Genomic DNA, 16783 nt, shown 5'->3' with positions numbered 1-16783 from the left:
AATTCATGGAGCTTGGATGTTTCATCCTGGACAGTGGCTCTCGCACTCACTAGTCACCGGCTTCCTTCCTTTCGGCTTGCATACAGTCTCAGGGTGCTGGATTTGGGATGGAACCCTCCATGCATGGTTAGGAGCTTTTCAGGTCTTAACGTCCGTGGTCTGAATCTCTTCTTTTGGCCACCTAATTGTATCTGATCACTGGCAGGGCATAGCTGTATATATATATATATATATATATATATATATATATATATATATATATATATATATATATATATATATATATATATATATATATATATATATATTTTTTTTTTCATTCATTCATCTTCCGTACCGCTTGATCCTCACTAGGGTCGCGGGGGGTGCTGGAGCCCATCCCAGCCGTCTCCGGGCAGTAGGCGGGGGATCCCCTGAATCGGTTGCCAGCCAGTCGCAGGGCACACATAGACGAACAACCATCCACGCTCACACTCACACCTCGGGACAATTTAGAGTGTTCAATCAGCCTGCCATGCATATTTTTTTAATGTGGGAGGAAACCGGAGCACCCGGAGAAAACCCACGCAGGCCATATATATATTTATATATATGTATATATATACATATATATATATTAGAGCTGTCAGTTTAGTGCGTTTTTATTGGCATTAATTTAAATTAATTTTAACGGGATTACAATTTTTCTCGCGAGATTAACGCGGCACACGTCACAAGCGGATGTTACATTGCTCCATAAATACACCAGAAACAAAACAAAAAGCGCGCTGCAGAAGTCCACGCCCATGTCTGTTTTGCCAGCCACGGCAGCGCGAGACAACGAAAACGGATACTTAAAGAGTTTATGAATGGAAAGTTTACTTTTAAAAAGTTGCCATATTGCTCCAATGACAAGGCCAAAGTTATCTGTTCTTCTCTCTCTCTCTCTGTATCATACAGATATACGATGTATGCCACTCACGCGATTGTTACTTGTTTGGAACTATTTTGTGTGGAAGGTTACAGTGTTCTGTGTCCATGTAAATAGAGCGGGTGGAGCTTCTCTGTTTTCGTCTGACAGTGGCAGTGCGCTACAGTGGTAGCGACCTAGCGAAAGTAAAATGTCTCCAGTGTTGTCATCGAACCAAGTGTAGTCATTCGAAATGAGGTCTACACAAAACCGTAGAGACTTCCGCGCAAGAAGGACCAATACAATCAACATAGCCCCCCCCCCTCCCTTTCAGAATGGTTTGCCCCTGCAGCACGGGGGAAGTGCGTGTGCTTGTTTGTACGGCCGGCAGTTTCCAATATAGCGGCACATAATGAACACTGGTGTCCGATGTCTCGTTATTCTTCAACAAACATACAGAAACAGACTGCTGTGTTCAAAGCAAACTTGAGAAAAATGAAGTATGCAACCATGGTTTAAATCCACTATAGGCTGAGTACTAGTGTACCTTAGATGTGCACTTTACAATGTTATATTGCTCTGTTTTGATTTCATTAAAAAAAAGCTGTTAAAGCAGCTGTTGTGTGACAAAATATTTTTTTCACCGTTATTGATGGACAGTAATATTGTGTGAGAGATTATGTGTGAATAACTGCACCAAGTGAAAAATGTTTATGTAAAATTGAAAATCGAAATTGTTATTTCAGTAAATATTTGCATTTGGCACATAGAAAACTGATTCATGATTCCATGTTGATGAGAGCATTAAAATGGGGAGAAAATAGGACAGAAAATGTAAAAGGAAATTAAGAAACGATAAAAAATGTGTGAGTAAACACGATTAATTTTTAGTTGATTTGAGTTAATTATGACAGTTGCATTTTTAATTAGATTAAATATTTTAATCGTTTTACAGCTCTAATATATATATATATATATATATATGGTTCGGCATCGGTTTGGCATACGGGAGACGGTGGTTCGAATCCCGCTTGGGGCAAAGAAAAAAAAAATGAGCACATAACACCATCCAGTGTGTGTCCTTGGGCAAGATCCTTCACGCTAATGCCTACCTCATACAATGATGAGAGACAATAAAACGAATGACATGCCGGCTCAGACGTCGCCCGGCCAAACAAGGTCTGCGTCAGGTGCTGGGTAACCAGAGCACCTTGATGAAAAATGGGCTACTGGAACAAAGCGGAGATGGGTGAGATGCCATAACATGGCTCTGTTGGAATGCTACTACTCAAGCAACCCTAGTCAGAGGGGTTACATGCAGAGAATGTGGGCTAAATGGTTACTTCGAAACCCACAGTCACGGTTAACCACGAAACAACTAGTAGCTCAGTGTTCCAACATCCACAAACGGCAACTGCTGTCACAACTTGAGATTGATGAGGTACAATGCAGGTTCCATGGTGAAGGGCCCCAGGCTGTCAGATCAGAGGAGGAGGTCATACAAGAGATTGGGAGGCAAGCCCCAATGAATGCAGATGATGAGATTGGGTGGCCAGCCCCAATGAATGAAATGCTGAGCGAGGCAGCAACTGACCTGAAAGCTAAGATCATGGCGAGAATGAAAGCTGGGCAACCTAGAAACCGATTACAACGGCTATGTGAAGTACCATCTGAAAGTCTCATAGAAAGTGTGAAAGCAGCACTGAGGGCGATCCCTACCGTAACGATCACAGAAACCAATGAGCTGATATACGCTTCAGCATCAGTGATCCTGGAGACTCTGGGCTATAAGAGCAACCATGGAAGCCATGAGATACGTTAACCACCATGGAAAAGACGGTTGGAGGCAAAGATCAAGGCGGCCCGGAAAGATGTGAGTCAATTGACGGAGGCCCAGAGAGGTGTGATGAAAAGGCCGATACCCCTGAGGTACATCCAGATAACCATACCTGAAGCACTCGAAACTGCCAAACAAAGGCTCCAAGCCTTGTCCAGTCGCCTAAAGCGGTAGACAAAAGAGAATGAGGCCAGACGAATAAACAGGCTGTTCGCAACACAACCTGCGAATGTGTACGGCTCAGTGGCAGGGTCCTAACAACAGAGCTGACCCACCAAGACTGGAAACTGAAAGGTACTGGAAAGGCATATGGGAGGAGGTTGCACATAACAGCAGTGCACAATGGCTGGTGACCCTGAGAGAGGAGCACAGCAACCTCCGGGAACAGAACCCAGTTACCATAACAGTGGCAGACATACAGGAAAGAGTCTCAGATATGAAGAACTGGACAGCACCAGGCCCGGACATGGTCCACACCTACTGGCTAAGGAAACTCACAGCACTCCATGAGCGCCTAGCAGCACAAATGAACCAGCTGCTGAGGGATGGGACTCACCCAGAATGGCTAACCGAAGGGCGAACGATCCTGATCATGAAGGATCCCTCGAAGGGTGCAGCCCCATCCAACTATCGGCCAATAACCTGTCTCTCCACAACATGGAAGCTCATGTCAGGCATCATTGCGGCTAAGATAAGTGGACACATGGATCAATACATGAACGAAGCGCAGAAGGGCATTGGTAGAGATACCAGAGGAGCCAAACATAAGCTCCTGGTTGGCAGAACAGTCACACAAGACTGCAGGTCCCGACGTACCAACCTGTGCACAGCTTGGATTGATTACAAGAAAGCCTATGACTCGATGCCACATACATGGATCACTGAATGCTTGGAGTTGTATAAGGTGAACAGGACCCTAAGAGCCTTCGTTGCGAACTCGATGAGGATGTGGAAAACCACACTTGAAGCCAAAGGCAAGCCACTTACCCAAGTGTCCATCAAATGTGGCATATACCAAGGTGATGCACTCTCCCCACTGCTGTTCTGCATAGGACTGAACCCCCTAAGCCAAGTAATCACCAAGACAGGCTATGGATACCGCCTCAGAAATGGAGCTACAATCAGTCACCTCCTCTACATGGATGACATAAAGCTGTATGCTAAGAGCGAAAGGGACATAGATTCCCTGATCCACACAACCAGGATCTACAGCAGCGATATCGGGATGTCATTCGGGCTTGAGAAATGTAGTCGGATGGTGACTAAGAGAGGAAAGGTAGTCCGCACTGAAGGGGTCTCACTCCCTGAAGGAACAATAGCAAACATTGAGGACAGCTCGAACTGGCAACAAGGAAAGCGGCTACGGCCAAATACCTCCAGCGAGTGAGGCAAGTCCTAAGAAGCCAGCTCAATGGCAAGAATAAGACCCGGGCAATAAACAGCTATGCCCTGCCAGTGATCAGATACCCTGCAGGAATAATAAGGTGGCCAAAGGAAGAGATTCAGACCACGGACGTTAAGAACCTGAAAGCTCCTAACCATGCATGGAGGGTTCCATCCCAAATCCAGCACCCTGAGACTCTACGCAAGCCGAAAGGAAGGAGTCCGGGGCCTAGTGAGTGTGAGAGCCACTGTCCAGGATGAGACATCCAAGCTCCATGAATACATCAAGGAGAGGCTCCAACGGATGACGTACTCAGAGAATGTCTCAGACAATGGAGAACAGAAGATGAGGCGCTGGAAGAGGGACCATCATGGAAGGACAAGCCCCTACACGGGATGTGCCACCGGACAATAACTGGCGTGGCCGATCTCAAGAAGTCCTATCAGAGTTCTAGAGAGGGCTGGCCTGAAGGACAGCACAGAGGCACTCATCCTGGCTGCTCAGGAGCAGGCCTTGAGCACCAGAGCCATCCTGGCCCAGATATACCACACCAGACAAGACCCAAGGTGTAGGTTGTGCAAAGAGGCACCTGAGACGATCCAACACATAACTGCAGGGTGTAAGATGCTGGCAGGGAAAGCCTACATGGAACGCCATAACCAGGTGGCTGGCATAGTCTACCGAAACATCTGTGCGGAGTATGGACTGGAAACCCCAAGGTCAAAATGGGAAACACCTCCGAAGGTGGTGGAGAATGACAGAGCGAAGATCCTGTGGGACTTCCAGATCCATAGATAAAGGGCAGAGGAAAGCCGTTGTAGTGGATGTAGCGGTCCCAAGTGATGGAAACATCAGGAAGAAGGAACATGAGAAACTCGAGAAATACCAAGGGCTCAGAGAGGAGCTGGAGAGAGCCTGGAAGGTAAAGGTGACAGTCGTGCCTGTGGTGGTCGGAGCACTCGGGGCAGTGACCCCCAAACTAGATGAGTGGTTGCAACAGATCCCGGGAACAACATCGGACATCTCAGTCAAGAAATGTGCAGTGCTGGGAACAGCAAGGATACTGCGCAGAACCCTCAAGCTTATATATATATACAGTATATATATATATATATATATATATATATGAAGGCCATCTCGTTCATTCCTACAAGAAAAACATGAAAAAACAAACAAACAGATATTTGCTTTAGCCAGTAGGTGGCGCGAGCAGTATGATAAAAATAAGCTCATAGATTTCTTTAGGCCTAGTTTTATCATCATGTGCATCAAGTTACAGGAGGTTTTGTAGTCAATTTTTGAGTAAATTCTAAATGGTTGACCTGCTCGGTTCAGCACATTAAGATATCCTTTATTTGTCCCACACTGTGGAAATTTACAGTCGACAGCAGTAAAAAGGGGGGGGGGGGGCGGTAAAAAGAAGATTTTTATTCTGTCCTACTTGTCCGTGTCCGAGACGTGAACAGATAACAGATAGCGAACAACGAAAAAAGACCAAGGATCCACAATGTTGAGATGGAGCTTTAGTTTCTTTTTCCTTAGATTTTTGTAAAACTGTACAGAGAAATAGAAACACAAAAAGGGGATGTTTCACACCGTTCAAATTAAATGTCTCTGTGTCATCACTGTACATTGTTATGTTAACTTTTCAAAACGCAATATAAGCTTGGAACAGAAATAACCAAAATATGCACGGTTAACATTGAAAATAGCCGCAACTAGCGCGCAGTAGCCCATATGCTAAGATGGATGACCAAGCGCTAATGTAGCATAGCAAAAACGGACGGAAAATCGTTCTTAATATTGCACATTTCCAATGCTGAAACTGAAGTAACGGTTTGGTAGATATCATGAAAGTGCAGTCTAAACAGGGTTCAACTTACAGACGATGCTTTCCAAGGCATATACTCAAGAAGAAAACGAGAAACGATGACAACAGCTAGCGCGAAACCATGAGGTCTTCACTGGACTAGGTACTTCCGGTTTGTGTTACCAAAATTAAAGTGCCGTAGAATCTAACCAATTACGCAACATGACAAGGTACTTCCGGTTTGTTCTGCCAAAATTAAAGTCCCCCCAAATATAACTACAAACGGAACATGACACTCCCCGTCTGGTATATATTTTATACCAGTATTGTCAATCAACAAGAAGTAAAAATATGAAGATTCAGTTTTCAGCTGCAATGAGTAGAACAGTTTAAGAAACAGGTCTCAAGAATGTCTTTGGAGATCCAGATCGGGTGACCTTCAGCTCGATCTTCCTAACCATACCGTCCTGGTCAGGAAAAGTCTTTGTCACGACTGCAAGTGGCCATTCATTTCTTTTGGTTTGATTGTCTTTGAGCAACACTAGGTCACCTTCCTTGACGTTAGGTCTGACATCCTGCCACTTACTGCGGGTCAGTAGCGTGGGAAGGTACTCGCGTCTCCATCTGTTCCAGAAGATGTTAGCAAGATGTTGAACTTGTCTCCATTGTTGACGATGGAGGTCTTTCTTGTCAAAGGCTCCAGGAGGAGCAGGGAGACGGTGCACCTTCTGTGTCAGCAACGATGACGGGGTCAATAGGAAAGGAGACTCTGGATCGGAAGATATCGGTGCGAGGGGTTTGGCATTGATGATTGCAGCTACCTCAGCCATTAAGGTTGACAATACCTCGTGTGTAAGGCGTGACAGGGGATTTTCCTGTAGCATGGAGTCAAGGATCCGTCTGGAGACTCCGATCATACGTTCCTCCCATGTGGGAGGAGTGTGGAGGGTTAAAATAAGATATCCTTTATTCCTCCCACACTGGGGAAATTTACAGCCTCCAGCAGCAAGAATGTATGTAGAAAGAAGAAAGGAGAAAGAGAAAAAAAAGATCCACGTGCATCCTTGTTCCCCCAAGTACTTATTGACATTAGGTTCTTCGGGGTTTGTGACCAACATGTGTAGTTCTTTGCAAGCGCCTTTAAAATTTGTCCCGCAATCTGACCGAATTTGTTTCACTGGTCCTCTCATTGCCAAAAATCGTCGCAAGGCGTTGATGAAAGAGGATGTGTCCATCGCCTCAATGAGCTCAATGTGTACAGCGCGTGTGCTCATGCAGGTGAAGAGGACCGCCCATCGTTTGCTATTTGCCTGGCCACCACGGGTACGTCTCGTGGTGATAGCCCAGGGCCCGAACACATCAAGTCCCACATACGTAAAAGGTGGTTCCGAGCTCAAACGGTCTGGGGGGGAGATTTGCCATCTTCTGAATACATATCTTCCCGCGAAGCTTATAGCAGGTCACGCATTTGTGGAGGATGTTGTTAATGCACCGTTTGGCTCCCACGATCCAGTATCCCGCTGCTCGGATGGATCCCTCAGTGAAGACTCGGCCCTGGTGCTTGACTTTCTCGTGGTAGTGCCTCACAAGGAGTGTCGCGATGTGACTGTTAGTTGGAACGATGATTGGAAACTGTTCGTTTGTGTCGTTTGTGCGTGCTTGAGTCTTCCTCCTATCCGTAGAAGACTGTCCTCATCCACGTAGGGGTCCAGTTTTCGTAGGGAACTGTTCTCGGGGTTGTTCTTTGCAGCGGCTAAGCAGTCAAACTCTTTCTTGTAGGTCTCCCTTTGAACACAGCGAATGATCAGAGTCTTAGCCGCTGACAGTTCTTCAACCGAGCAAGGTCTAGGACCTTTGGCCTTGCAGTCGAGTATGATTGCAGCCTTTTTCCTCTTCACTAGGTTGGACAAGGATGCTATAGCTCTCACAAGGGACTTCCATGACGAGAACCGTTCAAAGCGATACAATTCCAGCTGTGGAGGAGAGTTTGTGATAGCTGTCGCATGGGAACGAACCTCGCTGTCGGAGTCTGGGTCGACCAGTTCGTAGGATTCTTCTTCATGAGTGGGAATTCCATCCTGCATGGACAGAAAGGTGGGTCCTGTGAGCCATGTTGTGTGCTTGAGTTCAGCAGCAGGCACTGATCGTGTGCCAAAATCAGCTGGATTTTGATCCGTATGGATGTCGCGCCATTGTTCTGGTTTGGTGAACTTCCTGATTCGCTGCACCCGGTTGCAGACGTACACGTAGAACCGTCTGGTCTGGTTGTTTATGTACCCTAATACGACTCTACTATTGGTGTAGAACTGCATAGAGTCGATGTTAACGTCTAGCTCGTTTTTCACTAGCTCTGTCATTTCCACAGCTAGAATGGCAGAACAAAGTTCAAATCTGGGTATAGTGTGGGCAGTAGGAGGGGCCAACTTAGCTTTCCCGAGTACAAACCCGACATGACATTCTCCATTGCTGTCGATGATCCTGAGGTAGACCACAGCAGCGATAGCTTTCACTGAAGCATCGGAGAAAATGTGGAGCTCTTTCCTCTGAGCGGTTGACAGAGACGTAGCATATGCTCTCGGCATCTTGATATCTTGTAGATGCTGTAGTGACTCTTTCCACATCTTCCATTCCGCTTCCTTCTCATCCGGTAGAGGGGTATCCCAGTCGAGTTTCATTACAGGTGAGTTCTCTCAGCAGGAACTTCCCCTGAATGACGACTGGCGTAACAAGGCCAAGGGGGTCAAACAAACTGTTCACCGTGGCTAAAGCACCTCTGCGGGTGTAGGGCTTCTCTGTAGCCGTCGTTTTGAAGGTGAAGACGTCCTGTTTGAGCTCCCAGCTAAGACCGAGGCTGCGCTGGATAAGGTCAGAACTGTCATCGAAATCCAAGTTGTCTAGTCCTTTAGCATGATCTTCAGGAGGAAAAGCTTCTAGCACCTCTGGGCAGTTTGACGATATTTTATGGAGTCTGAGGTTGGAAGCAGCGAGCATTGCCTGTGTCTTTGTCAGTAGGTTGACTGCTGCTGCAGCTGATGGGAGTGATGTCAAACCATCGTCGACGTAGAAATTATGTTCCACAAAGTCTTTAGCCTCCTTCCCGTATTCATCTGCTCCGTGTTTGGCTGCTTGATGAAGACCGTAAATGGCTACGGCTGGAGAGGGTGAGTTGCCGAAGACATGAACCTTCATGCGATACTCGACGATCTCCTGGTTGGGGTTGTTCTCCTTAAACCAGAGGAACCGCAAGAAGTCTCTGTTGTCTTCACGAACGACAAAGCTGTGAAACATCTGTTCGATGTTGGCTATAATGGCAACTTCCTCTCGCCTGAAGCGCAGCAAGACTCCCAACAAGCTGTTATTCAGATCAGGACCGGTGAGGAGCACGTCATTCAGGGAGACGCCTTGATGTTGAGAGCTGGAGTCAAAGACGACCGTGATCTTGTCCAGTTTCTGCGGGTGGTACATGCCGAAAATTGGCAAATACCAGCACTCCCTGTCCTCTTGAAGCGGTGGAGCTAACTCAGCGTGGTCCCGATCAAAGATGTTTTGCATGTATGAGACGAAGTCTGCTTGCATCTTCGGCTTTCTCACCAGAGTGCGGCGGAGGGAGTTGAGTCTGCTGAGAGCTTGTTCTCTATTGTTTGGGAGTTGCCGACGAGGGGACCGGAAGGGGAGGGGCGCGACCCAGCTGTTAGTTTCATCCATTACCATCTCCTTGTCCATGAACTGTAGAAACATCCGATCTTCGATGGAGAGCCCTACTTTGTCGTCATCCTTGGTGGTTTGGAAGATTGTACTGCCGAGACTGCAGTCATTGGAGACTTGGGTGTCTTGACGAAGGTTGAGCTGCGAGGTAGATTGCTGGCGTTCGGGGCCGAACCTTTCCTTTACTTGGAGCTGGTTGGGGCATGGAGTGAGAAGAGACGGTCTACCATTCTCCAGTATGTTGGTGCGGTAAGACATCACAGATGAAGGTTTGTGGGCGGACCCGAGACAAACATCTCCAACGACGACCCATCCCAAGTCAAGCCGTTGGGCGAAGGGGGCATTGAGGGGACCGTTGCGCTGTTCCCTAACTTTATGGACCTGGAGAACATCGCGTCCCAGAAGGATCAGTATATGGGCACTAGGATCCAGGCGAGGGATCTTGCTAGCGATGGACTTCAAATGACGGTGGTGTTGAGCGATCTCAGGAGTGGGAATTTCGGAACGGTCGTCTGGCATATGATTACACTCAATTAGCGTTGGAAGCATCACCTTTGTCTGTCCGTCCAGAGACTCGGCGAGGAAACCTGTTGCTCTTCTCCCGGACGTTTCCATAATTCCTGCACATGTACGGAGTGTGTAAGGGGAGTCTGTACCGTTGACTTGGAAGAGGTTGAAGAACTCCAATCTGGGTAGAGATCTGTTACTCTGCTCGTCCAAGATGATGTAGACGTTGGTAGCTCTATCGGGGTGCGCCTTGGGGTAGACCTTCGCCAGGCAGATCTTAGAACAGGACCGGAGGCTTTGCCCTTTGCCGCAGACCTCTGTGCACTTGGAGGTGACATCAGCTTCAGGCGTTTTCTCATCTCTCTCCCCGCCATGCTGTGGGGAGGGTTCCTTGTTCTCGGTGTCCCAAGGTGGAGGGCCAGGATGGAGCGCCGTCACGTGGTTCTCACTTCCACACTCAATACATTTCAGCGTTGCGTGACAGTTCTTAGCCTGGTGGGTTGTGGAGGAGCAACACTTGAAGCAGACACCATTCTCTTCAGGTAGGCTTTGCGTTCTTCAAGTGGCTTGCTCCTAAACCCCCTGCATTTCTTGAGTGGATGGGGTTTCTGATGAATGGGGCATTGTTTACTTATATCAAGTTTACCTTCTGAACTGTCTGACTGTAAAACTGGGCTGTTGGGTGGGATGTCTGTCTTGTGAGTAGCGACGTGTCCTTTGACGAATCTTTGTCCTCTTTCGGGTGGCTCGAGCTTCAGAGATTTCTCAGGAACAGGCTGGAGTGAGAAGCTGGGATCGTTTCTTCTGCGGGCCTCGTTGTAGATGAACTCCGTGAAGTACGTGAAAGGAGGAAAGGAAACACCGTGCTGCTCTTTGTACAGGGAGCCTATGGATAACCACCTTTCTTGGAGGCCGTGTGGGAGTTTCTGAACGATAGGGTTGATGCCTCTGGCAGTGTCCAGGTACGAGAGCCCAGACAAGTAGCCGTCAGCCTTGGCAGCGTTTAACTCTCGCAGCAGGTCTCCCAGTTCTCTTAGCTTCGAGACGTCTTTGTGGGAAATCTTCGGAAAACGCTCTAACCTTTCAAAGAGGGCAGCCTCTATCATTTCGGGTGTGCCGTAGCACTCTTGTAGCCGCACCCATGCTTGTTGTAGACCTATTGCGGGACTAGCGATGTGCACGGAACGGATCCTTCTAACATGCTCGGAGGACTCTTTTCCTAACCATTTAGTTAACAGGTCAAGCTCCTCGCTGGCAGTAAGGTTCAGGTCTACAATTGCGTTGAGAAAAGAGGACTTCCACGACCAATAGCTTTCTGGGTGATCGTCGAATCGGTATAGACCAGAGTTCACAAGTCCTTGGCGCATTAAGTACCTTGCAATGTCGCTTATGCCCGTGGTGTCGACAGGATGTGCTTGCGGTGGGGCTTGTAGTGGAGAAGTCTGTCTTGCAAAGGACAGCTCGGATGGGGAGAGTTGAGCGGGGCGATAGTTCCATGCTACTGGCTTTGAACTCGTTGGCTGACGTATTGGAGCTGCTGGCGTTGACCATGCGCAGTGCTGCACTGTAGCTGTGGGTGCTGGTGTTTTAGGTCGTGGTGCCGGAGCTTCAGACGTTGGCCTGGCGGGTACTAAGTTGGCATCAGATGGATGGGGGGTTTGCGGTGGATACAGAGAGAGTTCTGGTGGCTCCTCAAAGTCTGTTTGGAGCTGGGTGACATAGTCACGTATACGTTGTGGGCTGAGGCTCACTTCGGACTGTCGAGGTCTCCTATTTCCTTCACAACTCTCGAGCTCAGCCGCTTCTTCCAGGACTCTAGCTTCTGCAGTGGCTGCCGCTACCTCCTTTTCGTGTCCCAATTTTGTTAGCTCAACTGCTAACTGGGCTTCTTTCATCTTGAGTTCTGCCTCGCGCTGTGCGTAGAGCTCTCGTGCGCGCCGCTTCAACTTCAACTTCAACTGGCGCGGGCCCTGGCAACTGCTCTGCTGGCAGATGATGAGTTGGATCCAGTAGATGCAGATCGGAGGGATGCAGTATCGAGTGCGGGCATCAGAGTTTCGAGGGCCCGCTCTTTTCCCGTGACTCCATAGTTGTTGAATACTGAGCCGTTGTCTGTCATTGTTAACTGTTTTGTAGTTGTATTGCCCGCCGTGAAGACGTCTTTTTACTATTCTGTCCTACTTGTCCGTGTCCGAGACGTGAACAGATAGACAGATAGCGAACAACGAAAAAAGACCAAGGATCCACAATGTTGAGATGGAGCTTTAGTTTCTTTTTCCTTAGATTTTTGTAAAACTGTACAGAGAAATAGAAACACAAAAAGGGGATGTTTCACACCGTTCAAATTAAATGTCTCTGTGTCATCACTGTACATTGTTATGTTAACTTTTCAAAACGCAATATAAGCTTGGAACAGAAATAACCAAAATATGCACGGTTAACATTGAAAATAGCCGCAACTATTGTGCAGTAGCCCATATGCTAAGATGGATGACCAAGCGCTAATGTAGCATAGCAAAAACGGACGGAAAATCGTTCTTAATATTGCACATTTCCAATGCTGAAACTGAAGTAACGGTTTGGTAGATATCATGACAGTGCAGTCTAAACAGGGTTCAACTTACAGACGATGCTTTCCAAGGCATATACTCAAGAAGAAAACGAGGAACGATGACAACAGCTAGCGCGAAACCATGAGGTCTTCACTGGACTAGGTACTTCCGGTTTGTATTACCAAAATTAAAGTGCCGTAGAATCTAACCAAATACGCAACATGACAAGGTACTTCCGGTTTGTTCTGCCAAAATTAAAGTTCCCCCCAAATATAACTACAAACGGAACATGACAATTTTTTTGTCGGTTTTGAGCGATTTCATTTTCCACCAAATATTCGTACATCTAGGTCAGGGGTGCCCAGGCTTTTTTGACCGAAGATCAACTTTTCAAACAGATCATCCTCCGCAATTTACCCATTACGCACGTGTATTAGGGATGTGAATCTCAGCACTGAGGACGATTCGATACACATCGCGATGCACTGCCAGCGATGCGATACTTAAACGATACATGGAATTTTCTGGCGATACGATGCGATACGTTTCACCGTCGTCACGATGCGATACGATGCGATACACATTAAGTTCAAATCAATGAGATCCGATACGATACAATGCAATTTGTTGCGATATTGTGCTATTAAACATGATGCAAATAAGCAAAGAAAAAAAGCTTTTAAAAAGATGGAATTCAGTATGGTATTACAAAAAGGATACCACTTTATTCCTTATAAAGAGTAGAACTTGTAAAACAACTTATTTAAGCCCTTTCACAATTGGGTTTTGTGCAAAGAAAATGTAAACAATTTGGCACCTGAGACTCACAGCTGTTGCTATTGTGTAAACACAAACAGACTATTCTCACCGAGTGTCTTATATGAAATATATATATATATATATATATATATATATATATATATATATATATATATATATATATATATATATATTTTTTTTTTTTATATTAAGTTTTATCAAGCTTTCCGTCTTTCTTTTCGAAGCCGTAGTATTTCCAAACATAAGACTTGAATGTTGCGGCTGCATTAAATATAGTAGTTTCCTCGCCTCCCCTTGCGCTAACTTCCATAATGTTTCGCTAGTTGTGTACTGGACTGTATGTGACGCACGGCTACCGTCCGTATTCAACACAAAACGCAAAGCAATGATGGTGCATTCATTGCGCCTAGGAAAGGGCTTATAGGTGACGTTTAACATGAATAAAACGGCGCTTGAATCTGATTTTACCGATACCCATCAATGCATCGTGATGAATCGCGATTTCACCCGTCAATCGCATCGTACCCAGTGAATGAGCCGATGCACTCGGATCGCGCACGTGCGCATCGATGTATCGATTAATATCGATTATTTTCCACACCCTTAACGTGTATGCATACACACGCCAGACACACATGCACACACGTGTGCATTCGCATGCACATACGCATGTACATATGCATGCCATGATGACCAACAGCCATTACAAACCCTAACGTTCCTCGAATGCAGCATAAGACAAGCACTTCCTTTTTAGCCGTTTTCAAAATAAAATAATAATCATCAGCCAGAGTGACAAAATTATATCCCACATGATCTTAAATCCACAACAATCAGGAGGGCAACATGAGAAAATTTTTACCATTTTCATGTGGAGATGCACACATTTCTTGATATGATTCTATGTTTCGAGGAAAACCTTTTTTCCCTCAAAGGCATAAGAAAAAAACTGGCTCTCAGGGCCTCATTCCACTCTGATATTCTCTCAGTCGCAAACATGTGTGACAGCCAGGCAACATAATAATAATAATAATACATTTTATTTATAAGCGCCTTTCAAGACATCCAAGGACACTTTACAATACTGAGAAAGGACTCTCTCTTTTTTATATTTTGGTTAATATGAGTCATGACTTCATGTAAAGAAAATAATGGCATTGAGGAAACATGATTTGACTATCTCTGAGGGCTGCAAACAATATTTTGCACGTAACTTCATTGACTATGTTTCTGATAAACATCATCCAAACACCATACCTGCATGGCTGATTTCTAAAGGTAAATTCATTAGTTAATGCATATTTTGCATGTTTTTTGTACTTGAAAATACTGTGTCTGATGTAAAGTCAAACAAATACAAATGGCATAGAATTGTAAACCAGTATTATTCCTAAAATTCTTATCTTTTTTGTTGTCAGCATTAAGGGACCATAAAAATTAAAGGGCAGAGTACAAATTTATTTTCTGCCAAATGTCCAAATTGGCATTGGCCTCTTATGAATGTTAAAAATAAGGAGGCAGGAGGAGACTTGTTTTGCTGAACGGCCGTGTAGTTATTTCTGATAATATAATCAAATGTTCTCTTTTGCAATAATTTTACCCATCTTCCATCTGTAAACTGGTCACAACACCATCGCGTTGCAGCGTCATTGGACACTCCAGAAATCACAACACGTATACAGTGTCAGCTTTCACGGTAATTACAAAGTTACAGAGAATCCCCAGCCTCACAGCAGTGTGTAACAAATCAATTAAATAATGCTTAGTTTGTAAAGCTTTATTTCTATGTGCACGCTCACACTGGTACATTTCTGAGCTTCTCGAATAGGACATTTTTCAAGAGATGTGCTTGGCCTCACTGTTGGAAATGTGTAATTGCAAGGATAGCTACAGGCTGACCCACAAATACACTTATTGATCCACAGAATCTTCAATGAAGTGCCTCAAGATAAAACACACACATCAGCAAGGGGTTGTATTGACTTTATTCACGTTGTTGTTATCTGTGCTTTTTGATTGAGTGATCAATAATCTCAGAATTTCTCATTTCTTTAAACGGACGAATATCCGGAATATTTCTAATTTATGGTATCTAAAAAAGGGTAGTCAGTGGAAGGTTGGTTTTTTTTTAATAGCCATATGAAGATGGAGGTGTCAGTCAAAGAAGTGCTATACAAGAGGTAAAAAGTGTGATGAGGGGGTCCTCGGTAAAAAGAAGAGTTAAATGTTGTTGGTGTTCAATCACCAGAAGCCCATTAGCTTACCTGAACATTATTTGCATGTTAAGTAGTGTCAATCTGCATTGATTTCCAGCTAAATGGAATGCAGTTCTTCAATAGAGCCTTTGCTTTGCAAAGCCCTCCGAGCTGCTACAACCATTTTATTGGATTCAGATTAACATGTGCAGTATAACCTTCTGAACCACTTATCTTTAATTAAAATCATTTCCTCCACTGGATTCTCTGAGCAGATTTTGCCCAAGTGATCCTCGACCGCCTAGGCCAGATTGTGTTTCTCTGGACTAATATCAAAATGACTGGGTGATACTTTCAGGTGTGGATTAGAAATTGAATGCAAGTATTTCACAATGTCGTCGGGTCCTATTTTTACTAATAGAACTGTAATTTGAACTCATATTTATTGATAATGTTGAAACCAGTTCAGTCTCAATTAAAATGAACCGGGATATACAGTACATGACAAGGAATCCATGTGAAGAGTATTTAGGGCATTAAAACATAATATGTGAGATGTACAGGATTACATGATTGTGACTTGTGGTTTAGCGATTCATGGATTGGATTCATGGAGTGAGATGCTCTGGAACTCCTGCGATGTCTTAATATCAGAGCTTTTTCACAAACTTTCACGTCCCTTCTGTCACATTATTTTTGCTTTATTCTTTATTTTAGGGTGGCACGGTGGGTTTGATTCCGGCCCCTGCCTTTCTGGGTGGAGGTGTTATGTTCTCCCAGTGCATGCGTCGGTTTCCTCCAGATACTCCAGTGTCCTCCCACATTCCAAAAATATGCATGGCAGGTTAATGGAACACTCTTAATTGTCAATAGGTGTGAGTGTGAGCGCAAATGGTTATTCGTTCATGTGTGTCCAGTTCAGGCTGTACCCTGCTTACTGTCCTATGACAGCTGGGGAAGGCTCCAAAATGCCCGCAACCCTTGTGAGGGAAAAAGTCTTAGCTTCAGAGTTTTAAAGTTGAGCCATATGCTAAAATGGAAGTGGTCAGATCGGAGTTGGGCATGATGAAGGCAACTGTGATTGACATAGGGGTTTCACTGTCAAATTGGAGTAAGTTGTAGTT

Source organism: Hippocampus zosterae, chromosome 1, assembly GCF_025434085.1.
Source record: "Hippocampus zosterae strain Florida chromosome 1, ASM2543408v3, whole genome shotgun sequence".
NCBI lineage: Eukaryota > Metazoa > Chordata > Actinopteri > Syngnathiformes > Syngnathidae > Hippocampus > Hippocampus zosterae.
This window is presented reverse-complemented; position numbering follows the sequence as displayed.